Consider the following 26,267-nt stretch of genomic DNA (forward strand, 5'->3'; position numbering starts at 1 on the left):
GAAAGTCGTTAACGGTGAACGGCCTCCTGACGGGCGCAGCCGCCGCGGTTTGTCCCGATCACATTCAGCTTTAATCAAACTGTGATACAACTCAATACAGTGGAGCCTCGACTCAAGTGCTGCCAACCCCCCCTGCAGGTCTGAATGGCTGAAGGCCACAGGATGTGTTCACAGACATTACAGCATCATCATTACAGCTGTCATCACAACTAGAGATGATTAAATAACAGAGAGGTTCCTGCTTATTTATTTAGGAGTGAACTTTGCAGTATTGACATAAAGATCTAACATCAAATATTTTTTCGATGAAACCTCTTAAACGTTCTATTTGTCATTTGTAAAACCATTACTCCTGCAGCTTCTAATAAACTATCATATTATAGTAAAAGCTTGAGAGAGATGTTGTTCTCCAGCCCAAAGGTCAAAAGACTGATCTTTTTGTTGTATGTGGAACAATGGCTTGCTTCAAAATGTAACCGTGTGGAGCCAGAAACAGAGGTGGAGGGAGGATGTAGAGGGGATGTATCTGCTGTGAATGAGATGGAGATGCAGAGAGGAGGAGAAGGAGGAGGAGGAGGAGATTGAGGGAGCACAGCAGGAGGAGAATACTGAACGATGCACTGGAGAGTAGAGAACGGGAAGACGAGGGCAAGGAGAGGAGGAGTGGAAGAACAACGCTTGGAAGATGATGATGCTTCTTTTTCATTATTTAAAGGGGAATTACCGTTTTTTACAATCTGGACCTTATTTCTAGCATAAAATACGATCATTTACTCACCCAGATAACTTTGGTGTCATTACAAGTCGTTCTGATGAAATTAGCTCCAGCCGAGAGCCGCGTATATCCGTATAATGGAATCTACAGGGCAGCAGAATGCAGCCTCTAAATAACACATTATCTGCAGAGAAACTCCTTAATTTCACCAATATTTAGTTATGATACGCTAGTGCTATTCCCCTCTGAGTCCGTGGTTAGCTGTTATCAACATCTAGGGTCTGTAGGTTGACCTACTGACCTCTGACCTGGATGATGTCATCTCCGAGTGCTGCACGGCGTGTTGCTACCGCTAATGCTACGGTTCGTTTCTGCGTGTTTCCGACTTGTCAAAATAAAGTTCAGCTTCCACAGGCTTCCTCTCCGCAACCTGGACTCACTAAAGCTCCGGCTAGTTGCGCTGGAAATTGACCCGAATGCCGAAGCAGAATGATTATTATCAGTCAGAGGTCAGTAGGTCAACCTACAGACCCCAGATGTTGATAACAGCTAACCCCGGACTCAGAGGGGAATAGCACTAGCGTATCATAACTAAATATTGGTGAAATGAACGAGTTTCGTGGCAGATAATGTGTTATTTAGAGGCTGCATTCTGCTGCCCTGTAGACTCACATTATACGGATATACGCGGCTCTCGACTGGAGCTAATTTCGTCAGAACGACTTGTAATGACACCAAAGTTATCTGGGTGAGTATTTTATGCTAGAAATAAGGTCCAGATTGTAAAAAATGACAATTCCCCTTTCAGCTAAATAACTAATGTAAATAAGTCACTTACATAAATTAAGAAAAAATGAGTTTTATTGTCAGTGTGAGATCATGGCAACAACAGGTTATAAACAAACCTCAGATTTATTTTAACATAAAACTGAGCTAATTTGTTTGAATCCAAACTGTTTTAAACATAAATCAAAGATTAAAGGCTGAAATTCTTTCTCAGACATTTTTAAACTCATCTGCGTTTTCTGTTTTAACGTTGGAGATATTTCCACTTGATCACACACACCTGTCTCCACCTCTATAATTAGCCCGTTTTAACTACTTCCTGCTTTGACTTTGTACCATCTCCTGGTTTGTTGAAGATAATATAATAAGATAAGATTTTCCTTAAAATGGGGAAATTTCCAGTCTTGCAGCAGCAGCAGACGTGAATGAAAGAGCATGACGTTCCTGTGAAGACGTCTGTACCTCTGTCCTCGACCCTGTTGTGGTTTCTCTGTCCTGAGGTTTTCTGATGCAAGCTGCAGATTTTTCTTCTTTTCTTCTCCCCCCCCCCCAAAAAAAAAAAAAAAAACTGTCGGCCTCCTTTTATAATCTGTCCGATCCAAGTATCTGGAAGCATTTCGTTAATATTTAGCACCAACAATTTGTCAACTTTCATCATCAATTCAGGGAGTGGTGTCCTCTTTGTGCAGCGAGGTGGAAAGTAAGACTGGGGGAGGTCGGGGGAAGGATGAGCATGTAGGACATTCATGCATTAGACCAGAATGTACCTCCAGTCCTGTAAGGTACATCACATCACACAGTCAAACGGAAACACAACATCCATGTAAACCAGCTGGAACCGGGCTGACAGGACGCCGTCGAAGCCGCAGTAATGAGACGAGCTGTTGTCACTGTGGACGTTATTAGTGTTGGACTGGAGAGCTGTCGTTTTTTTTTTTTTTTTTTTTATGAAACAAAGCCCTCACTCCTCTGTATAGCTGCACGCTGCCATTTTCTCCCTCGGTTGTAAAATGAGAGGTCTGAGCAGCCGAGCTCCGTAAACAAGCTGCTCTGTTTCTACACACAGCTGGACCAGTCCGAAAAGACGCATGGGTTCAGCCAATGCATCATTATTTCAGATTTCATCAAACAGTAATAAAGTCTACAATGAATACATAATACATAATCCATAAAGCTGCATCACTTCTATGGTCCTTAAAGCATGACAGCACTAACCGTCCGGACGTTTGTGCTTATATATAAAAGGTCGATATCAACCCCTTTATAATAGAAACCCAATTTATCAGCAGAGAGCACTCCAACAACTGTGAATCATTTATCATGCAAAGTAGTGTAGAGTTCTCCGGTGTGTTTGGCCATATGGGAACATTGTGATGCACTTTATATTTCGCATGCGCTGGTGAGGGAGGAGACAGGAAGGAGGGAGGGAGAGCGGCGCTGTCAATGACTTCCTCCGGCTCTTTAAGCCCTCAAGAACAACAATGATTTCTTCCTCTAAAGCTGCTGCAGCACTCCAGCTCAGACAATACCACAGAGAGGTGTTTGGCAGCGAGGGCTGGAGGAAGTGCTGAAGCCCCGGTGCGTTAACAAACACATTAAGTTTCATAGAGAGACAGAGAGAGAGAGAGAGCCGTGTGGAAACGCTGCTATCTGCTCAACGCACACTCGAGAACCTCCGACTGTCAAGTGAACGACGACAAAGGTTAAGAGTGTTGGTGACAAACACGTATCTATATATATATATATATATAGACTGTATAATAGTGGTGAACTGAGAAGTGCTCGTCATAAGCTGCTATTCAAAGTGACACGTGCAAAAGGCAACAGAAACAGTGGGGGTTGATGTGAGCTACTGGAGAAACACTGTCAGTGTCTTTGCTCTCCATCACGACTTAACTCTCGGAGACAGGAAGTTGGCTTTGTTTCCTGAACATGGTTTGAGTTAGAGGACGCAGGCGAGAGCCAAGAAGGAGGAAAAGCACGAGTGAAGTTCACGGCGCTTCCATCAGATCCACCAAGAAATCAAGATTCACCTGATTAAATGCTGCTCTCAGCGTGATGGAAAATCTTTGACCCCTTTAAAAGATACCGTACTTTCCGGACTATAAGCCGCTACTTTTTTCCCCGCCCCGGTGTTCCAGCTCTCATCTCGGCACACCACCACACAAACGCGCTCCGTAACCCGTAATCTTTTGTTCATGGTGGTTAAGACTACACAAACACACACGTTGTAACATCGTATATGTTATGTAACGTTATCCACCGCTCTATTGATTGATTTTTCGCCGGCTTTGTTGTAAACAAATGCACATGGGCGAGAGGAGCATAACCGAAACAGCGGAAAAGCGAGCAGACTTGCACAGTTCCCTACTGTTTTTCTGTGTAAATATCTCATGTTACAACATGAAAACCTGCGGCTTATATTCAAATGTGGCCTATATATGTATTTTCTTTTAACATATAGCTGGTGCGGCTTATACTCGATGCGCTCTATAGTCCGGAAAGTACGGTAGTTTGGTCCTCTAGGATGAACAAACCTAAAGTTCTTCTTCTTCGTAGTGGTATCTCGCACTCGATTGGCCAATAGTTCTGATGTTTCATAGATCCATCTAAAAGCTCGGTCTTTGATTGTTCAGAAACTGATCCGATAGAAATGAGTTTTGGAGTTTGTTCTATAAAGACGATCGTGGTCATGGTCAACACAAACCAACATAGTGTTGGTTGGAGGAGTAAAATAAAGTAGTGTCTCATGTCAGAGTCACACACCTACCCGACCCATCCATCCATCCATCCACCCCGGCCTCCTGCCCCGGGGGGTTCACACTCACAGCTCTATAATGTTGTCACATTACCTTACAGCACAAATGTCATAATGCAAATGGCTGCGACAGGTCTGGTAAACACAGACCAGTGAACGAATGACAAACACTGTCACTTTCTCTTGAGGACACTCTGGGAGTAACAAAACAGACCTTCCACAAAAAGCCACATGAACAGGACGGAGCTAAGTGTTTAACATGGGACTCATTTCTAACTCAATTTGCTACAATGAATTGTTAGCAATTAGATTTTGGCTGGAATTGTATTTCCCCAGATTACCATTACTAGGCTCAGTTGGGAAACGGTCGTCTCAGACGTATCTCTCTACTTAAACCTAAGGAGCTCATCTCCAGAGCCCCACACAAGGTTTTGTTTGTCATTTGTGCGATTGTGGGTCATGAAGCTCGATGAAGAACGAGTAGTTATAGTCTTCAACCAATGAGCGCACAGGAGAACTTGAGAGCTGGGAAGTATAAATAAACCTTTTCTTTGTCAAGGAAATTGTGTTTTTCAATGAGCAGTGGTGAGTGTGTGTGTACTCAGATAATAATAGTGTTTTTTTTTTTTTTTTATTTGAACATGCTCTGTTTGGCGTTGGTTGTTTTGGCCTTTATTGCTCCCCAGCAGGGAGTCGGCTCCTAATGCCCTCCACCGAACCCTGTCTGTGCTTTCTCTCAGGGAATGCCATTGGTGTGAGGTAAGAAACCTTTGCACTGTACAGCACCATAGGGCTACACACACATAACTACACAGTGCTACACACACCCAAGGTCGTGAGGCATCGGTGTGCTGTGTTAGAACTGAACATTTTCTAAAGCCTCAGATCAGGTTGGAAGAGATTTTCCAATGGAACATAAAAAAAAATCTGAGCCTGGTTTCAGAAAGACGTGGACTATGGCGCGATTCAACAAACTGCAGGTGGACGTTCACCCATGACTTGGACAACAAGATTTGATACCAATTCTTAATCTATAAACATGGTTCAAGTTACTGAGCTTTGGTCAGTTCAGAAGAGTTTACACCAGTTTTACAGCATGAATTGGGTTTTTAGTTTAGCACAGCCGTGACTTTCTGACCCATCAGCAGTCTTGTGCATGGACTCTCTCATGTTTTGGGTGAATGAGTTGAGTATCTCTTTGTAATGGACCAAAAAGCTTTTTGCAACCCTGTCAGAAAACATCAGAAGAACTACGTTTCACAGCAGCAGCTGAAAGATTTACAGTACCGTACTTTACACTATTGAGCGCACCTGAATATAAGCCGCACCAGCTAAATTTTAAAAGAAAATAAATTTTGTACATATACTATATAGGCCGCACTTGAATATAAGCCGCAGGTTTTCATGTTGTAACATTAGATATTTACACAGAAAGACAGTAGGGAACTGTGCAAGTCCGCTCGCTTTTCCGCTGTTTCAGTTACGCTCCTCTCGTCCATGTGCATTTGTTTACAACGAAGCCGGTGAAAAATCAATAAATGGAGCGGTGGATAACATACACAATGTTACGGCGTGTGTGTTGGTGGCTGGAGGAGGTTCAACTGAAGTTGCAAGAAATGAATGCATGAACCAGTTCATTTTTATTCTGCTTGTACTTGGGCAACATTTCCCATGAGCACTCAGCAGTCATTACTAGATGGGCACTCTGCTGTTTCTAAACCTGACCTTCATTGTGTCTCAGCTACACATCTATAAAGCCTAATGACAGATCATCAGAGCATCAAAGCCTCCTTGGTGGTGGTCCTCACTGCAGTAGGTATCTGCAGGAGGAGTTGGGGGTTTGTCTGTGACTCTCAGTCCAGACATATCCCGAGGTTGGTCCTAAAATTACGCGGTATTTTTGTCCAACGTTCTCACGTTTCATTCGTCTAAAAGCAGAAATAAGACCGTTCTAACTCTGGAGATCAGCCCTGCATATCTTTTGTGAAACCAGTCGAGCTTCTGATTGGTGCGACATGTGGGTGGTTCAGTTCAAGCAAGAAAGCCATTGACTTTTGCATGTTTTGATCCAGTAAGCAAAATCAATGAACATTTCACTTCCAAAGTTGATCTCTGACATGTTTGGCAGATCATACGTGAGCTAGTCAAGGCCGATTCTGCTTAAAGTGTTACATCCATCTCAAAAGGCAACAGAAAGTGAGATATAAAACAGACAAGAGAAATTTGCAGCTATTGGGTGTGATGGTGGTAATTGCCTTACCTTGCGTGTGTCCTATCAGCCTTCAGCAACAAGTCCTCCATTATTTCAACTGTGAACAGAAACAATCAGTTAGAGCTGCAACAAAACTCACAAATCTGACTACAACGATCTTTCATTTACTGATCCATTTGAAAATCCACTCAATCATTTCAGTGCACACAGCTTGTATAAGAAGGGGAAATGAGTATTTTACTACTGACACATTGACACCAGAGAAGTAGATGGAGAAGTTCTGGATGGTTCAGGAGGGCAAAGATTTCAACTGCGGTTCCTCGGATTAAAACTCTTTAAGGTGTTTAGAAGTACTTGACCTTCAGTTGCTCTGCAGAGCTCCAGCTCACCATTCACTTGGCACTATTGTTTTGATCATTTCTCAACAGGTTCAGCAGACCTTCAGTCAGTCTTTGATCAAAGCTTGTTCAGCTTCCACCTACAACGACACCAGAGAAACTCCTCAATGCTTTCAGTGTCTCGCGGGGTCTGCACTTCTTTCTACAGCAGCACGGGGTCAGGTCTGTTATTAACAATTCACTTCGTATTCATTATGTACGGAGCTGCAGAGGGAGATGCTGAAAGGTAGAACGAGGAGTTTGTATTCACAAGGCTCAAAAAAATTGCCCGAGGAACATGGAGAGAAAATACTTGACGTCTTACATTATTACATTCAGGTTCTAAAGGTACAATAGTGAAATAATTCAAAGTAAATCCGTCATTCAGATGAATTTATTCAGTTATTTAAAAACACTTCAGTTAAAAACCCGTTTTATGTATAACTATGTATTTCTCTGCATAAACAACCCATAATTACCACTGGGCTAAATCTGACCCATAACACCACAGATGTAATTTTAATTATAGGCGTTTAAAGAAGAAGAAGAACTTTATCAAAATGTCCTAAGCACAACGGGGAGGTTAAGACTTTACCATGGAACATTTGAACCGCTTCAAGTGAAATCATCATTTTACCATCTGAAGTCACTGTCGGCAAATATGATCTGAGGTCTGAGACTGTAGTCGCCACAGTGTGAGGCCAGAAAACAAACAAATATCTTAGGTCACCGGCTCGATGTGGGAGGTAACCCAAAATATCAATGTCTACACTCAGTGGAGCTAGCTGATCTTAATAGCCAAGTCAGCCACATTGTTGCTACAAATACGGATAAGGACCGCTAAGACGCAAGACACTCCACAATGAGTCAGTTTCCTGTATCTGTGTAATGTGGGTTTCTCCATGACTCCGCCCCCTTTTGGAGACCAGCAGCAGCAGCAGGTCTTGAGTAGATTGACTCCGATGGGAGAAGTGAACATGAGCACATTTATGATTGATTTTCTTTCCCCATAGTCTCTGTAGTAAATATTGGACTAATTTTTCACAAGCCACATCTCCTCTGAACATTTTGACACGAAAATGGACAAATCAGGAGAAAATGAACTTTGATCCAGACCGGTTTCTGTCTCAACAACACACTCTTTCGACATTTGGCACATATCTCCTATGCAACTTCAACTAATGTTTGCAAACGCCCACACTAAATAATTTTCATAATGCTAATTATGTAAATAATTAATGTTATCTTAATATAATCTAAATAGCTCACTTTCCTCTACCGGCAATAGGAGGTGGGGGGACGGGTGACCACGCCCACTTTAGGAGACAGGAAGTGTTGCTGTACCATTACCATTGGTGGAGCTTGTAATAAGCCATCTTGTCAGAATAGAGGACCTTTGATATTACTAATTAAAGTATTATCAGCTTAGCTAGCTTAAGCACTTAGCGAAGTTAGCTACATTATAACTGCAAACACAGTAGCCTACACACTTTTTAATGCAAGTATCCTTAGCTAATCAGCTAAGTTGCCTACATTAAACCACAAACACAGACTTGCATCTTCTCTTGTCAGCATTGTTAGCTCATCTAGCTCATTATATTAGTAAAGTAAGCTACATTGTGGCTACAAACCCCCTCTGTTTTCATGCTTCTGAACAATATAAGTTTACTTTGATTGTCTCTTCTTATTTGTGTCGTCACTTGCAGTTCTGAATTAGTAAAAATGTTCAGTTTTGTTAGCTAATGCCCACTTTGACATGGAGCTAATGTTGCCCTGGCAGTACCATTTAATTGCTAACATTATCTGCCTTCTAGCTCACATTGCTGTTAGTTAGTGTCGTGGATGTGGCTCCATCCTTCTCCCTCTACATCCTGGTGTTTTGTGTGTTCAATCGATCCATATCTGGCCTTTACACATCCTCAGAGAGCTAAGAACATCTACACACAAGTCAGGTGTTATGTTCTGTATCTTTACAAATGTCTTATTTTTTAATATAGAGACAGGCTTTTTTGGCCAAGGCTGGGATTGCAATTGAAAGTTTTTTTTTTCATTTTCAGTTTGAAGATCAGGCAACATATAGAGCGCTAAATGGCTAGAAGTGATGTTTGTGTAAGCTACAGAAGGTTAATGAGAACTGCATTGCCCCTCAGAAATGTACGACCCTTGAAGTGACACTCCAAACCATTCAACAGCAATAATATCAGTAGATCCATAAAGCGGAGAGACTGTTATATCGAAGCAGATTGAATGAGGACAAGACACAGTGCGAATCCTGTATGTTTTGAATCAAAAGAGCAACAGCAATATTTTTAGCCGCGGCGTTAAAAGCAACCAAGTCACAACAGGAAACAAACAGCCCTTATAAGCCTCTGTGGAGCCTTTCATCTATTTTATATAACACGGAGGCTAAATTAACTTTGCTGACTTTGTATTCTTTAAGAAAAGAACGAGTGGAGGTCAGCAGTGGTCTACTTTCTCCGAGCCCTGTCCCTTTAAAGACAATGACCCGACCAGCGGGGCACCTTGGCTGGAGATGAGAAAGTAGTTATTTCCAGCAGCCTCCTCATTTATTTGCGTACGTGTTTTAAGAGACCTAAAGCAGTGGGCTGGATGCCTGGGTGCCATGCTGATAAAGCAAGACGAGGGAGCTGCATGCCACTTTACCCAGGGCCCCCTGAGTGAGTAGTGGAGGGAAGGGGGGGTGGTGGAGGGGGAGGAGGGCTCAGACAGGTGATCAGGGCCAGGCGGATACACTCGGGTGGATAACATGTCTTCAATGCTACTGATGGACTGCCCAACTGGCGCCCTGGCCGCCTGGCTGGCGCCGTGCCCAGCGTTCCTCCACTGACTGAGCGGCTGTGGAGCTTGGATGACTGTTGTGACACCGCGAGGGAAATTCAGGGGTGACAGACGGACCACAGACAGACAGACAGACAGACAGGCTAAAGGCGGAGACAGGCTTGATACGAGGAGAATCCGTTCTGTGCTCATTACTTTATCCATTTTCTTATTTTCATATCACTTACTGTGCATTTATTATTGATATTATTTTATTCTACTTTCTATTGTTTTACTGAGTTCTCTCTACTTTTAAAAAATGTTTTAAACTGAGTGTTGAGTAGTTGTAACAAAGGAATTTCCCTGCAGCGATGACTGCGAACAAACTGGGTTGGAATGTGGTGCAGGACTCAAACTTAGTTCAACTAGTTCACACGGATTTGAAGCTGAGCTGTGAGGTGAACTGATGTGTCACAGAGAGGCAGAACGTTAAACTAGTTAATTTCACCAAGAAAAACACGTTTCTTATTTCACGTGTGGAAATTAATTCCTTTGCAAAACAATTAGACCGTGATTAGACCGATGAGTCGTGTAAATGTAGCTAGTTAGTTAGTTCAGAAAGTCATTACTTACCAAGCAACATTTGTTCAATAACTTAAAGGGATAGTTCACCCAAAATTCAAATTTCACTCATTATCTACTCACCCTCATGTCGACTAAGGGCTGGGAGAATTTTCAGAGTCCTCCATGCCTTCTCTGAGTTACGGGGGGGGTCCGCGCAGCAGTATTTGTCCATATAATGGTTGTGAATGGTGCTCACTTTTCTTCGTCCAAAAAGACCTTGAAGCCCCAACATGAGAAATGTTCCGCTGGTCAGTGCAAATCACGCGAGATTTGCACTGACACAGGAAGAGCAGTGAACTGAGACACTGGGAGCTTCCGCTACAAACAAGCTTAAAATATAGACTTATTTAATTTTTTTCAGAACAATTTCTCATGTCGGAGCTTCAATACAAGAGGGACATTACAGACGAGCACTATGGAGGTATTTGGATGTTTTTTGGTGTGTCTTTTTGGACGAAGAAAAGTGAGCCCCATTCACAACCATTATGGACAAATACTGCTGCGCGGACCCCCGTAACTCCGAGAAGGCACGGAGGACTCTGAAACTTCTCCCAGCCCTTAGTCGACATGAAGGTGAGTAGATAATGAGTGAAATTTGAATTTTGGGTGAACTATCCCTGTAAAGAAAAAGCCATGTTTTACAGAAAAGTATTATTATTTTTTATCATAACTATTATTTACAAAGCCTTCAGATCTCATTCAGACAACATGTACATCAGGGTCCTTGTGCGGTATTTTAATTATTGGATGTGGACAAAGATGTACAACAACAACAATCTCTTGCACATAAAGGGAACACAGTTTTCCTTGCATCCAGCTTCAGAGGAACATATTGTCTCTTCTACTTCTGTCTCTGTCTGTTCTCACCCTCTGACCTGCAGCACTTTTCAGCAGGTAACCTCCTGCAGGTCCTGCACCTTTATTCCACTCTGTTGCCGTTTGTGGCGGCTCTGGGGGAATTGATGGGATACTCTCTCTGGCTCTTCTAGTCCAGTGGTTTTTTCCCCAGAGGAGGCAAAATATTGTTGCAATCGCTGCTAATATCTGTTTGTATCACAGTAATGTGTTTGTATTCGGTTTCACTCAGAACAGATAGTTTGGACTAAACTTCTGCGTAGCTACTCAGCTGACGCCAACCTACCTGCTAATGCTGCATCTACTGTTTTGTTTTGTTTTTGTTTAGCATTACATCACTGCAGCAAAACAATCAGATCCTCTGAATAAACCAATCTGTCTGTGGAAGAGTCTGGAGGATCTCGTGCTGATTGTGCTCAGTCAGCCTTGAGCTTCAGGCTGAAATATCAAAACAGGGAAAAGAAAATGGAGGGAAATGCAGATTGCAGGGCTCTGCAGCGCCACGTATCAATTGACTCCCATTAAGTGAAAGCTGAACCAGTAACGTTGTGACTGCAGCCATGTCAAACATTTCAGTTCTTGTTCAGCAGTGGTATGAAAAGTTCTTCATGGTCCAGTACTTATCTTAATTAGCACAGACCGGTCTGTGCCTGCACTGAGTTGTCAAACCCAGAATAACAGCACCGCTCTTAAATTCTGAATCCAGTCACATAGTTGGTACCAGAATGGAAAAAGTCAACTCTGATAAAAGAGACTAAATGAAAACTTTCTACTTCCCGGAGGTTAGGAATCAGCTTTTTGACTTTTTGACTCAGTAGTGATCTAGATAAAGACGTATTTGTTTTATTTAGCCTAGATCATCTGATGTCTTTTGCTTATTTATCAAATCTCCTTATCCCATAAGTCTTAGGCCCTCTTCTTTTGAGTTGGGTCAGGAGGAGCAAAATGTTGTTAAAAATGCATTTATTCACATGCTGTAGCAGATTGTCATTGGTTCCTATCCTGGTGGTTTAAAGGAGCATTTAAGCAGTTAGGAAAATGAAAAGGTTACTGATATATATCACATATTTCTTTATTTTATTCAAAGTGTATTATCTGCTCTACTTTTAGCAACTGGTCGCCAACTGTTAGCAGATACCTTACAGATTTCCTGTGGTCCACAGCTGTAGTAGTCACAATGTACGAACTGAAAACAAACAGTTCACATAGTTTGACAGCGGCAGTAGCTGAGTTAACGACATTACGGCCACAAACACTGACAGTACTGAAGCCAGCATCGTTAGCTCAGCTAGCTTATCATTAGGTACATGTTGGCTACAAATGCAGATATTGCACTTTCTCTTATTTGATCCCTAAACCTAAAGTTGAGACTTTGCTGCTTGTCGTACTGGATTCGTTTGCAGAGAACCAGTTTGACATGAAGCTAATGTTGCTCTGGCAGTGAAGTCGATTTGCTAACTCTTGCAACATGGAGCAGATTGTTTCTGTTTGTTTTAATACTGAGAGCTGCTGCCTGCTGGGCCTCCAAATAAAAACAATTAGCGGAGACTAGAAATAACATAAAATATATATAAAAACATATTGTTGAACGCAGCTTTTTAACTTCTGAATCAGTGTCTATCTTCAAAAACAATCACAAACCAGAGTATACAGTATTTGTTATTGAGAAAAGTCACTGGTCAGAGCTGTAATCTCCTTGATACTGAGGAGCTGGATATTATGATCAGATTTATTTATCAGTGTGATCCAAAAGAGATTATTGAGACCACAGCAGAGATTCTTACTCTGTCATTTTGGTGGAGGTTTCCTCCTTTGGCAGAGCCGCTCGGTCTGATGATACCTGCTGCCATAAATACCACAACACAGCCTTATTTAAAGTGATTCTCCCAGCAGGAAACTTTATTTAAAATGAGAAGAATGAATATACTGTGTACAGTTGGCTCTAGGTGGACGGACTGTTTATATTTGCAGGGCTTTTAAGGAAGTCAAGCTGTGTTTAGATTATCAGACGTTTCAACGACTGCGGGTTATTTGATAAATAAACAGCTGAGGCTCTGCGTCTTAGATTCTGTTTTGTGTTTGGTTCAACAGCGTTTGAGTGGTCTGGTCAAGTATTTACCATATATTATTATAAACCCTCATCTCAAGAGTCTGCTTACTAGATAGAAACACAAGCCCGGTCTGTAGCCTACCAGTTGAGTCTGAAGTAGCAGAGCAGCGCTGGTGTAACTCCGAGTGATACGGTTTAAATGTTGTCATCATGTTGTTGTTGAATAAAACTCCAGAGATTCTACTTAAAGAAACTAACAAGTGTTTTGATCTCAGCCCAAAAGAACTGCTACTGGAGTTTTTTGGTCTGATATTGATAAGTAATACTAATGCTCTGTAATAAAACAACTGTTATTAATATATTAATACTGCAACAGTGTTGAATCCGTGCCCTCAGCTCTTCCTCCAGGCTGCGCCCTCAGGAGGCTCCACCAATCAGACGCTGCAGGTTACAGATAGCTGATGGGGTCACGGTTGGATTTAAAGCCTGCCAGTCGTGGCAAGGGGAGGCCTGACAGGAAGCGGACCAACACGTCCCCGGAGCTTGATAAATACGCTGTGTATTGGCCCGGCTCCAACTGGCGCCGCTCCAGCACCACGCTAGCTGCTCGGGTGACATCGCCTATTTACTGACTATTGGAAGAATCACATGGGCCTTAATGGGACAAGCAGGCCACGATCCATTGTTGTTATTGTTGCAGACACGGGGTCATGGTTGTGTATCCGCCGCTCGGGTTGGGACGGCCGAGTGGCGGCGGCGGCCTCGGAGCGGTGGGAGTGGCCCGGCCCAGATGGCCCGTCCCTTATACAGCCCAGGGACTTAATATCTTTCTTCTCCCCCCTTCACAGACCAGATGGAGACCATTACAGTGGCCTGACCACTGTAATGGGGGGGGGGGGGGGGGGATATCTAATTACAACAATTGTTGAAATCTTTTCAGTCTGTTTTTTTCTTGCTTTTCTGACACAAAATGCTCCCTCCCAGCATGCACTGCAAACCCTCCTGAGGATTTCTATAAGAGACCAGACTGTTTCACACAGAACAGAAGGACGGAGAAAGAGAAAGAGAAAGAGAAAGAGAAAGAGAAAGAGAAAGAGAAAGAGAAAGAGGAGCACAGGGAAGGGAAGGAGAGAGAAAGAGGGGAGAAAAGAGAAGCACATTAAAGATATGCAAATCCAGCTGTCTGGGGTGAGGAGCATTAACTAGCGTTAGCAGGATAGCTGCCTCTATTTTTAGTGTTTGCATATGTGTGTGTGTGTGCACTCATGACTGTGTGTGTTTGTCTCTCTCTCTCTCTGTGCCGAGGTGTGTGATGACTTCCTTAAGTCTGGGCTTTCATGTTCTCGTCAGACAGTCTGGGCGTCGAGATATGTCAGCAGAAATATTTTGCCTAATTGAGACACTTCACAAATGAAGCTGTCAGGCGGCGGCTTCAAACAGAATACATAAGAGCAGAGAGAGAGGAGAAATTTCTAGGACAGCGCTGTGAGGGAGTCTTATGTTGTTTTTTTCATTATTCCAAACAAGTACAGTGCGTTAAATGATTACAGGTTGGTTTCAGGACAATTATCAGAGTTGCCAAAAAAAAAAATTCTGAGAGGAAAATAAACTTCCACAGAGAGCTGAGGAGAGTGGGAAACCGCAGCAGCCAATCGCGTCCTCAGGAGGTCAAACCAAGTGAGTCAAGGAGGCGGATGAATTAAATTCATTTATCTCCAAGTCGCCACAAAGTGGAAACGTCCAGGGATGAAAAAAATGAAGCCAACACTGAACTGATGACGCTGCAGTTCCTCTATTGACCACTAGAGTGAGTCTGCAACAGTGAGACAGTCCCCATAGACCCAACAGACATTATTGAGGGCGTGGCCTCTTTGAATTACAGGTGTGTTAGCCGATGCTTCCCACAAACAAGCATGCAACACAACAAACTCTTGGCATCGGTATCCGAGTAGTAGTGAAATGGCACTCGGATACCGCCCAAGCCGAGCGAGTACTCAAGTACTCGAATATCGGCTGCCTGCAGCCCTCTAAGAATATGATGAAATCACTTAGTATTTTGTTATTAGTCAGCTTCAAGTTTAGCTAGCCAGCGGAGCTATTCTGCCTTTTACCCGCCGCAAGACGAAAGACAGACTCACTCACTCACTCACTCACTCACTCACTCTCACAATGTTCAATTTTTTTAAAATTTTTTATACTGTTGAATAAATTGTATTAAATAAAAATAGAATTGTTTATTTCTGAATCCTCTGAGTGTTTTTATCATAGATATATAAACGTAGATGCCGCGTTCTATATCTGGCGATACGTCAGCGGGGCCGCCATATTGTGCAGGACACAGAACGTCTAAGCCTGTGAATATTCTCATTTGTCCAGGTCATTTGTCCAGGTCCAAGAGGCTTCATCAGTTGCGTACATGAACTGATGAAGCCTCTTAGATGAGAGGTGAAACGTCTTCCTAGACAAAATAACTGAGTCCAGTTGCGTTTGATTTAAATTTATTTGGGGATATCTACAGATCTACAGCTCTATGTCACTTAATTGTTAGACTACACTACAGTAGGTCATTTCAATTTGCGCGTCTGTGTGTTTTCCTTTTTATTTTTTATATAATATTCATATGCGGATCAAGAGTGAGCGAGTGAGCAAGCGCGAGAGAAACAGCAGATGCGCACCAGATGCAGGTTGACCGGGCAAAAACTCAAACGAGACGGTTAAAGAGAGGAAAAACGCAGAATATACAATAAGAGACTTTGAGTGGATCTGATGGTGGCTCAGGTTTAGTGATGAGAAAACTGTCACTGTCAGCTGCTGCTCCAAACAGTCACTAACTTTAATTTGAAGGGACAGATTAGATGTTGATTTTGTTAACAGGGACTTTGTTGCACCCATATCACCGTGGTGCGTCTTTTTTATACAGTCTATGGGTGCGTCTTGAAATCCCTCTTTGTGCAAAGCGGGAGATGACAGAAAGAGTCTGAGAACTACTGAAGCGACATTGTTGCGAGTTGGCTCCGGCGTACAGGAAGCTCTGCGCCGTGCACACTGTTTTGGCTGCTTCTAGGATAATGTAGTTAACGTCCCCAGCGTAAATGACGCCTGTGAATAGATTTAATCAAAATCTGGGGTTACAACCATGGTTACAGCGTTTAGAACGGCAGTCCTTTAGAACTTATGCCCTGCACAACATGGCGGCCAGCAGACGCATGGTGGCGCTGTTCGGCAGTATGGAACGCGGCATCTACGTTTATATATCTATGGTTTTTATGGCAATAATTATAGATGACAAAGCCAAAGTAAATTATTGGGACATACATTTTTTTTGGGACGACATACAGTCACTTCGGGACGGTTCAAAATATATTTGGGGACGATTTCGGGACGGTGGTCAAAAAAGATAGTCTGGAGCCCTGCTCAAATCGAATAGTGTCGTTGTGCACTTACCAGAACTAATAATTGCAACAATTGTTAATAATTGTTACCAACGTCTTCTTCTATTTTGGATGCTACTGTCGCCGTCAACACATCTACTGGTTTGTTTTATTTGTAATTTCAAGTGGCGATAATTAACGCCTCTCTTGTACTTTTTTTTTGCTTGTGTGGGCCACCTGTTTAATGCGAGGTGGAGATTACGCTGCAGTCGCTGCGTCAGACTGCTCCTCTTACTGGTGGAAAGTATGTTGATTTACATATTAAATAATATATTCCAGTACGTAGCCTAGACGGAGATCATTGAGGGTGACAAGTGTCCATTGTTCCACACTCGACCTTTTTGACCGTTATGAGTCCAGGTTCTTACAGTACACTGTATTTTAACATACTTGTCAGTGTGAACGCACTTTCATACTCAAAATAGTTAGTGTAAGTATGGAAGTATTCAAATTGAGACACAGCATGAGACTCAGAAACCTACTTCCACCTTTAATCCACAACACAAGCAACTATTAAGCTAAAGCCAAGTTCCTCCGTCATGGCAACTGCATAAATAAATAAATGTTACAAAGGCGTCGTCCATCTTTACCGACAGCTGACGGATGTTACCAAAAGTTAGCATCAAAAAAACATTTAATGTCTTTGATGAAATGCAGCGTCTGGCAGCCATGTTGTGTTTCTCAGCTTCTTGGAAGCAGCGTGTTTACAAATGTACAACATGCACGAGCCCTGAGGACGCATCGTTTACATACTGCACCACATTTGTGTTATTCTAAAAATGTTAAAGCCACAACATCACAAGGACTAAACAAGTCGCAATGTGACTTTGTCTGCAAACCAGCCAATCAGACTATTACACAAACTAATGCAGTCGACTCCGGCCACCTTTCTTCACCACTTTTTAATAATAAAGTTTGGGGAGAAGACGTCGCATAAATTGGATCAGTGGTGGCAGGGGAGACAAAGACGTTTTGTGGGACTGGCAAGAAAAGCTTCCAGATCTGCCAAATGTGGTTGTAGCTGCTTAAGGAGAAGGAGATACCGCTGCCGCTGCAGGGTCAAAGGTCAGAGCAACTTGTGAAGACCTTCATCCTTCAACTAAATGATCTACAACCAGGATCCTGTCGTCCTTCTGGGTCAAATTGACCCAATCTGTTCACTTCCTCCATCCTTCCTTCTTCTCTTCCTTTCTCCCTTCCTTCTTTCCACAATCCATCCTTCCTTCCTTCCTTCCTTCCTTCCTTCCTTCCTTCCTTCCTTCCTTCCTTCCTTCCTTCCTTCCTTCCTTCCTTCCTTCCTTCCTTCCTTCCTTCCTTCCTTCCTTCGTCCTTAATTCTTCTTCCTTCCTCTTTTGATCCAGTTGACCTGGTCTGTTCCCTCCTTCCATCTTTCTTTCCTTCCCTTTTCCCTTCCTTCCTTCTTTCCACAATCCTTTTTGTCTCCCTGCCTTCCTTCTTTCCCTTCGTCCTTACTTCTTCCTTCTTTTTTGACCCAATCTGTTCCCTGTTCCATCTATCTGTCCTTCCTTTTTCCCTTCCTTCTTTCTTCCCATCGTTCCCTTTGTCCTTCCTTCCTTCCTTTTTTCCCTTCGTCCTTCCTGCCTTCCTTCCCTCTTGATTTCCCTTTGTCCTTCCTTCCTTCCTTCCTTCTATCCCTTTTATCCTTCCTTCCTTCTTTCCCTTTGTCCTTCCTTCCTTCCTAACTTCCTTCCTTCCTTTCGTCCTTCCTTCCTTGACCCAGGAGGACAGCAGGAGGGTTAAGCCAAAACAGAGAGAGGCCTGAGGAAGGAAGAGAAAGAGCTAGAAGCTGTAGAAAAAGAAGAAGCAGTGGAGTTAACGAGGCTCCAACTCTGTGATTAGTAAATATTAAAATAGAATCAAACTGAACAACTCACAATAAATAAGGAGGATATTAAATGTTGCTGAAGGAAACATCGAGCCGAAACACAATTACTTCTGTTTGTGAATTGTAAATTTTTTTTTATTGCTCTTGCAAAACAAACAACAAAACTTCATAATGAAGGAAGCTGCGTGACGCTGCTGATGTTATTCTGCATTTCCACTTGACTGTAACCGGATCGGTCTGGAAAACCGTGTGGTCTGTGTTTATGTGAGGGAGACGGCGACACATGGTTTATGTATAAGCATCATTCATGTCTCTGGCACTGAGTGGCGGCCATGACACCGGCCTCTGCAGCTCAGCGTTTTCTACAGAGGTTTTAATCACCGCTCATAAACCCCGAGACCTCGATCGGTCGCCGCTCTGCTCGTGTTATTACAGACCGCTCTGATCCCTCCACTCGTCTTCTGCGACCTTCTGCGACCTTTCAGCCCGTCGGCGTCCAGGGCTTTTGGGAAATGTTGTTTATAAATGAACACCAGAAAATAGAAATATTAAGAAAACAAAGATATTGGGTCATTTTTCAAAAACTGCTGAAGACTCTTTTAGTTATTAGATGTCAATGAGAGATTGAAAGAGGTTTTTCTCCTTATTGAGTTTGGTCAACCAGAAACAGAACTGATGCCTTTAGTTATGGTTCATTAGAAAATAAAAACCTATTGACTCGTGATATTATCATGATTATTTTTTAACATGTTACAGTCGACAGTGCAGATGTGACCGAGGCATTTTGACGGTTCAGTGATAGATGTGATATAAAAGACTTTTGCAACTAAACGATCCGCTACAATAAAATGCAACTGTCCCCTGTGACCCAGCATGGATGAGCTGTTACAGTAAACCCATGGATGGATGGACATAAAAATATAAATTTTCAAGTTTGTTTTTGAGCTTTTAGCAAGTATTTAGTGATCTACAACCTGCTTATTTGATAGTAGATCATAATGTTAGAAATAAAACCATACAACATGCAGAATAAATCAGTTTGACTATGATGCAGTCTGCAGGTTATGTTTCCATCCAGTTTGTATTGCAAATCCTATGGAAATTTTTATCAATGAGGCAATTTTTTGTCAATTTTCACGTGATAAGATTACATACAAAGTCAATGTAAAGACTCGCATAGACGCAAATTTGTGCCAGCGGTGCGAATGGCGCGATGCAAATGGAGCAAACAAGCAAAATGTGTGTCATTCGCCTGTTTGCGCAAGTTCAAAATATTGAACTCGAGCAAAATATTTGGGCGAATGTCACGAGTAAAAAAATATTCCAGCGGGCAAACTCCCGCGAGTAGAGTGAGGCGAATATTTTACACGTTATGTGTTAATTCTCAAATCAACGGCCAATCTGCAGGAGAAAGAAGACGACATGCACAATGACCTCACAAGTGCGACAACAAAAAGGTAAACAAACGTAAAAGCCGGTGGCGAAAAAGAGAAGATAATGGTAGTAAGTATGGTATTGAAGAATTAATTTTCCAGTTAAAATTACAGTCCTGTCTACTTACTTGGCCGTGTTCGGAGCAGTTCAGAGATGTCATCGCCCGCCCTCCCTATGGTACACGTCATCATTTTTGGCGTTTCAACTCGCAAATTCAAAATGCGCCTTAGAATAAGTGGATGAAAACATGACTACAGTTAACCTTAGTCTGGAAGCAAATTACATCCATTTTTTTTTTATTCAGAACGAATTCAAGTTAATGAGAATTTAGAGACGATGGTTTATTTTCTTCACTGTGTCTAGTTTGAGAGTCGGTTAATGGTTGTAGTGGAAAATGACTTCATGCAGGTGGTTTGATTGCTTTGTGACCAGGGCCAAATAGAATCAGTAATTCTCTTAAAGGTGTTGAATTTTTTTCTGAATAAATTAGTTAAACACCTGAATCTGTTGGTGTACAGGTAAAACAAAGACGATGGACGTGGCTGCAGATTCTTCAAACTTTGAAGGCTCCAGGTCGTGTTGTGGTCTTAAAGGAATAGTTCAACATTTTGGCAAATTGGCCCATTACCATAATCCCTATAGTCATAGCAGTAGGTTCGTTACCTTTAATTGTCGGTGCAAGCTATTTTTAGATCGGTGGAGCAGAGCCGTGAGCTGCTCAGAGCTACGCTACGGAGGCTCATGGGATTTCTTGGTTTTCCTCATCAAACTCATCAAATACACAATCCAACAACTCCAAAACGCTCTGGTGGACAAGTTGTGACCTGCACATTCACCACGCTATGAGATAATAACACAACGTTACCAGACAGAGTTGTTTTAGAGGGAAATTCATGTAAAACTGCTGATGCTCAGTTTTTCAGCAAGCAGTCTCTGAATTTACCTCTAAAACAACTCAAGTCAAGTCAAGCTGAGGTCAAGCTGAGAAGGAATAATGTAAATATCAAGACACATGATTATTATGGGTCTTCCTGAACTGAATACATTAATGGTCTTGAAAATGGTCTTGCATTGGTTTGGTCTTGTCTTGGACTTGGTCTTGACCACAAGATACCCCCAGGTGATAACATGAAAAAATGGCTGCTCATTAAGGTTACGTACATCTGATCCTTTAAAAAAAAAAATCTCAGATCTCCGTCGGCAGCGGTGATAATAAGAACTGGGCGTGTGGCCTTTGATGAGCGGGTGTTTACCAGACAGGAAGAATATTATCAGGACTCATTGTGAGGAGTGTTTGTGGAGCCGGGGGGGATTCTGGGATGTGACGAATAGTTGGGTCGTCTTAAGAAAGAGAGTCCACCACACGTCCCTCACCTTTTATCAAGGTGTGACAGTAAATCACCGACCGGACTCACTCCCACTCATGAACACACAAACAGAGGAAGTGGAACGAGTCTGCGAGATGAATGAAGAACTAATTACACAGTCGGACGTGGAAACATGCGAGGAAGAGAGAAGGGGGGAGGAGGAGGGGGAGGAGGCTGCAGTGATGGAGTCACACGGGCTCTGTGGGGAAAGTGGATCAGTGAAACAATATGCGAGTGTGCGCTTTTGAAACTTTCATCATGGACTCTAACGATGGAGTGTGTTTGTCAGAGTGGGCTTTTGTTTGGACAGGAGGGGCCGAGCCCCGAGAGCAGCAGCAGGCCGCGAGCGAGCGTGACACCGGTGGCCACGGGCGCCATATGGCACCGGGAACTGGATACAACACAAACAAACACAGGACGGTGGGATTACATAGGCTCTATACTGTGTGTGTGTGTGTGTGTGTGTGTGTGTGTGTGTGTGTGTGTGTGTGTGTGTGTGTGTGTGTGTGTGTGTGTGTGTGTGTATGTGCAGCACCAAATGTCAGTATTTTGATCGCCTCATGAAAAGACGATTCAATGTCAAGTGCAGTAAACACTGGAGACGTTCAGCTGAAAACCCGCAGCTGTTTATGTGCAACGGCTCTATAGTTGCCATGGTAACTTACATGCACTGTACGTCTGCACTGTAAAAAAAAAAAAAAAAAAAAAAAAAAAAAATATATATATATATATATATATATATATTTTATCTTCCCTCCACACACACCAGAGTCCAGAGTCAGTTAAAATACAGGCGTGTTTTCAAGGTTATAAAACACTGATGAGTGTATGTAAATATCACTTTTTAAAGGCTCTTTAACATATATTTGGGTGTTTATTTTGCCTTCCGGCCCCAAAAATGTGAGAATTGACAAAATAAATCCGTAATTTTCAGGCTCCCTAGGTTGAAATCCATGTGGTTTTACGAGCTGTTCCCTCAGTTTTCTTCCAGTGATGTAACTACAGTAGGTTTCAAATTTGCATAACCCCACCCCTACCTGGTCACAGAAGAAGGGGTGAGGCAAGCAGTGGCTCATTTGCATTTAAAGGGACAGGCACTGAAACCAGCCGTTCTGAACAGGGCTGTTTAGAGAGGATGAAAAGAGCTGTGATGTTTGATCCTTGAGGTATTTTGACCGAAGCATGTCACAGACATGTCTTTAAGACACCTGGGAACTATTTTAATTTGTGGAAAGGAGGCAGAATATGTCTCCTTTAAAGTTGCATCACACGCAGAAACTAAGTTAAAACTCCATATTTTGCTGTTATTCTGTGTTTTATATTAAGTGTTGATCCATGTGAAGATCATAGTGTTGATTTAAATACAAAAAACCCCCCAAAACATGTCGATGTGGTTTTACATCTCCTCCCATGATGGTATCATGGTGGTGCTGCTGCTTGGTAAAACTCACTGTAATATGAATAGTGAATAATAAATAAGTAAAAGCTTTATTTGTGCAGCAAGTTTCATATATAAGGGCAACTCAAAGAGTTTTACAGAGCCAAACAGCAACAACACAAGTCAGATTTGTAATAAAAGGGTGAAGAGGAAAGTTTTATAAGGTAAAAATTAATTTCTAAACATGCAGATGGAAGGTGCATTGATTAAAAGATTTAAAGTCAAGTTAAAAGGTGGTGTCATTACAATGTAAAAAGGAACGGAACGATTTTAGCTTGAATTTAAAATAAATCAAATTATTGATGCTTGGTTCACTCACTTTCACTGAAGTTAGTCAAACTGATGAATCAATACATTTTTCTTTGCTCATTTTTTGTGAGTGCGTACATTAAAGATGGGAGAAGTTTCCTGAATCTCAGAGTGAAGCTGCTGCTCCATCATCCGTCTCCATCTCGGCATGGAAGTATTCGAATTGAGGCACAACTTTTGCAAACAAATTTTTGTAATGCTAAATATTACTGTTAGCTGTGTGAATATCTAATGTTAGCTCACTTTTCTCTACCGACAGCTTTTATCCATCCACACACAAGTTCACAATTTCATATCATTGGCTTATTATAGCTTTTGATGAACCATCTTGTCATAGTAGAGTATCTTTGCCTATGCTCGCACACCTGTCACTCAAAACAGCCACAACTTCAATTATGCAAAACATTAATCCTTAATAAACTGTCGACAGTCGTCACGAAGTAGGAAATTATCGGTTTCTGTACCAGACTGTAAACATGTTTGTTTCTGCTGTAAAGTTAAATACATCTTAAAGGGCAACTTCGGTTTTTTTCAACCTGGGCCCTGTTTTCATATGTTTTTCTGTATATGTGAGTGATGGATAATACTTTTATTGAGTTCGCTGCAGTATTGAGCCGGGCAGGCAGCCTGCAGCCCAGCTAACGCTCTTCCACGGGGCAAGTGGCTCCCGTCAAAGTTGAAAGTTCGCCCTATAAACGGGCATTTTTTTCAAGCTGACAGGCTCAGATAGTTACAATGAGTGTCCGGCAACATTCTAGAAAGGAGAAATGAACGTATGTCTCTACCTTTAGCTGGAGGTCGCTGTTTGCTGTGATCTGTGTCCAAATCTCACCACGCCAGAAATCTCGTTCTGAAATCTCGCGATAACTCACGGCAAAACACCGGTGGGGGAATACTGTTACCTGACTGAGGTGAAGAGAGACAACCGGAGAATTTACAAATTGTAACAACAAAATGTTGGGCTGCTCTTCGCGCAGCTTTCACAGAGCTTTCACAAGTTAGGGCTAACAGTTAGCTGTGCTACAAATGGATGCTAACTCTCCTGTGGATGCACTGCGCCGTCGCCGTGCCGACCACAGGGTCTACTGTGACCACTTTGACCGGGGATGACTACTGCCAGTCAGAAGAAGAAGAGACGTGCTAAAGGTAGAGACATATAATAGGTTCATTTCTCCTGTCTACTATGTTGTCGGACACTCATTGTAACTATCTGAGCCTGTCAGTTTTAAAAAAATGCCCGTTTATAGGGTGAACTTTGACGGGAGCCACTTGCCCTGTTGAAGAGCGCTAGCTGGGCTGCAGGCTGCCTGCCCGGCTCAATACTGCAGCGACCTCAATAAAAGTATTATCCATCACAGAAAAACATATGAAACAGGGCCCAGGTTGAAAAAAAACCGAAGTTGCCCTTTAACATGGGAGACTGTTGGAGACTGACTCTAGTGGTCAGGAGAAAAACTGCATGTTTAATTTATTTTTGACCTCCCAGGGCCACCATAGATTGGAGCTGAAACTTGAATTCCTGTGTGATACAAACAGCACAGGAAGTTCCCTGATGTAGAACTGGGTCATGACATCACAGACTGTATATAAAAAGCCTCATATACATTTTTAATGGACGTTATTTCCCTCGGCGGCCGTGGCGACGTGACGACAGCGGCTGATGATCCTCCGTCAGTTTGCACTCACAGTGTCATGACTGTGTTTTACTGTGAACACTCATAGAGCGTCGGGGCCGGAGTCAAACAGAGAACGACAGCATATTAGCGTTAGCTCATAGCCGCAGGAGAGAGAGAGTTGCGAGTGAGCTCTGACAAGAAGCAGGAGGCCCCGAAGTCAGAGGAGCCCGGGGCGAGAGCGCCGCCGCCTCCGCAGGGACGCCGACCGGAGCTCAGGTCTCTGCTGATAAACAACCAGCAAGAACACACACACACACACATGTGGCCAGCAGCGCACACAGCATACATGAAAATACACACAGCTCAGTGTGTTTGTGCACGAGACACTCAGCCACAGGCCAGTTGTACAGAAGGAACCTTTGTTCTGTACTGTACACACACACACACACACACACACACACACACAGTAGACACACACACACACACACACACACACTCCGAGTCCATGCATACCAGGCCGAGCAGACGGAGGCTGCAGGTTCAGGACTGTTGCATCTGTCTCTTACATCTGTGTTGTCTCAGCCGAACACACTGCATCATCTAGAACATGTGTGTTTCAGGTTATTAATGTGTGTGTGTGTGTGTGTGTGTGTGTGTGTGTGTGTGTGTGTGTGTGTGTGTGTGTGTGTGTGTGTGTGTGTGTGTGTGTGTGTGTGTGTGTGTGTGTGTGTGTGTGTGAACTGTAATGACCTGACAGAGTTCAAAACTTCCTGTGTGTTAGTTTCATTGAACTTCGTCGTTTCAATAAGCTTCATTCAAATTTAAAGAACAATTCCGGGCAAATTCAACTCGGGGCTGTATTTTCCTAACATTTTAGGTCTAAAAGAAGGAATCTGAAGATTTTCAGTTTAATTGCTCCTGTTTTGCGTCTGTAGTTGTGTTTGTCCCCGGTTCGATCTCTGGAGGACGATGGAAGTCACAGTTTCTGATGCTTTAGTTTAGAAAAATAAATGAATCGTTCCAATAAGTTGAATCCTCAATCAGCCAATCAATCAATCAGTAACCAGGTGACACAGTAGTTACAGTCAACACCGTTCTGCTCAGCTGTCACCTCTTCACTGATCTATCTGTTTGTCTCTAATTCACAGGTCAACCGGTCATCAGGACGTGGGCGGTTCGATTCCCAACTCGTCCTTGATCAAGGTGAACTCAAGGTTTTGTGTTTTAAAGATCTCTTGAGTCATCCTGAGCTCTGATTGGCTGATTGGAACTACAGGAAGTCCTCGTCGTCGTCGTCGTCGTCAACAACGACAACAACAACAACAACAACGACAACAACAATAACCTGAACTCTGTCGACCCCGAAACTGTGTCAAACAAACTGATCAATAACCAACAAACAGCTTGAACCGGAGCATCACAGCCAATCAGAGGAGGAGGAGGAAGAAGAGGTGAGTCCTGATCGACTGTAGACCAGAGCGGCATCTCTATGCAAATGAGAATGACTGAGGCATCCTGGGTAATTTAGCATTTTTAAATTGCACTCAGTGGCTTTTTGTGTTTTGATGGAGCGTGGACTAACTAACTAACAATCAATTTTAAAGATTAATTTTTTGTTTCTTTTGTAGCACTATGTCTCGTTATTATTTTGACACCCTCCTTGAAACCGAC

General features: G+C 42.7%; 1 long non-coding RNA gene across 1 annotated transcript in view; it reads right to left on the reverse strand.

Moving 5' to 3' along the window:
• The window catches only part of LOC310995872, a 115,933-nt gene that overhangs the window by 40,984 nt on the left and 48,682 nt on the right, over positions 1-26,267 (reverse strand). The window contains exon 3 of the long non-coding RNA XR_014595856.1: positions 6,520-6,568. This is a non-coding gene — a long non-coding RNA (uncharacterized lncRNA). The remainder of the gene's footprint in view (positions 1-6,519; positions 6,569-26,267) is intronic.

Source organism: Trachurus trachurus, assembly GCF_905171665.1.
Source record: "Trachurus trachurus genome assembly, chromosome: 13".
NCBI classification, from domain to species: Eukaryota; Metazoa; Chordata; class Actinopteri; order Carangiformes; family Carangidae; genus Trachurus; species Trachurus trachurus.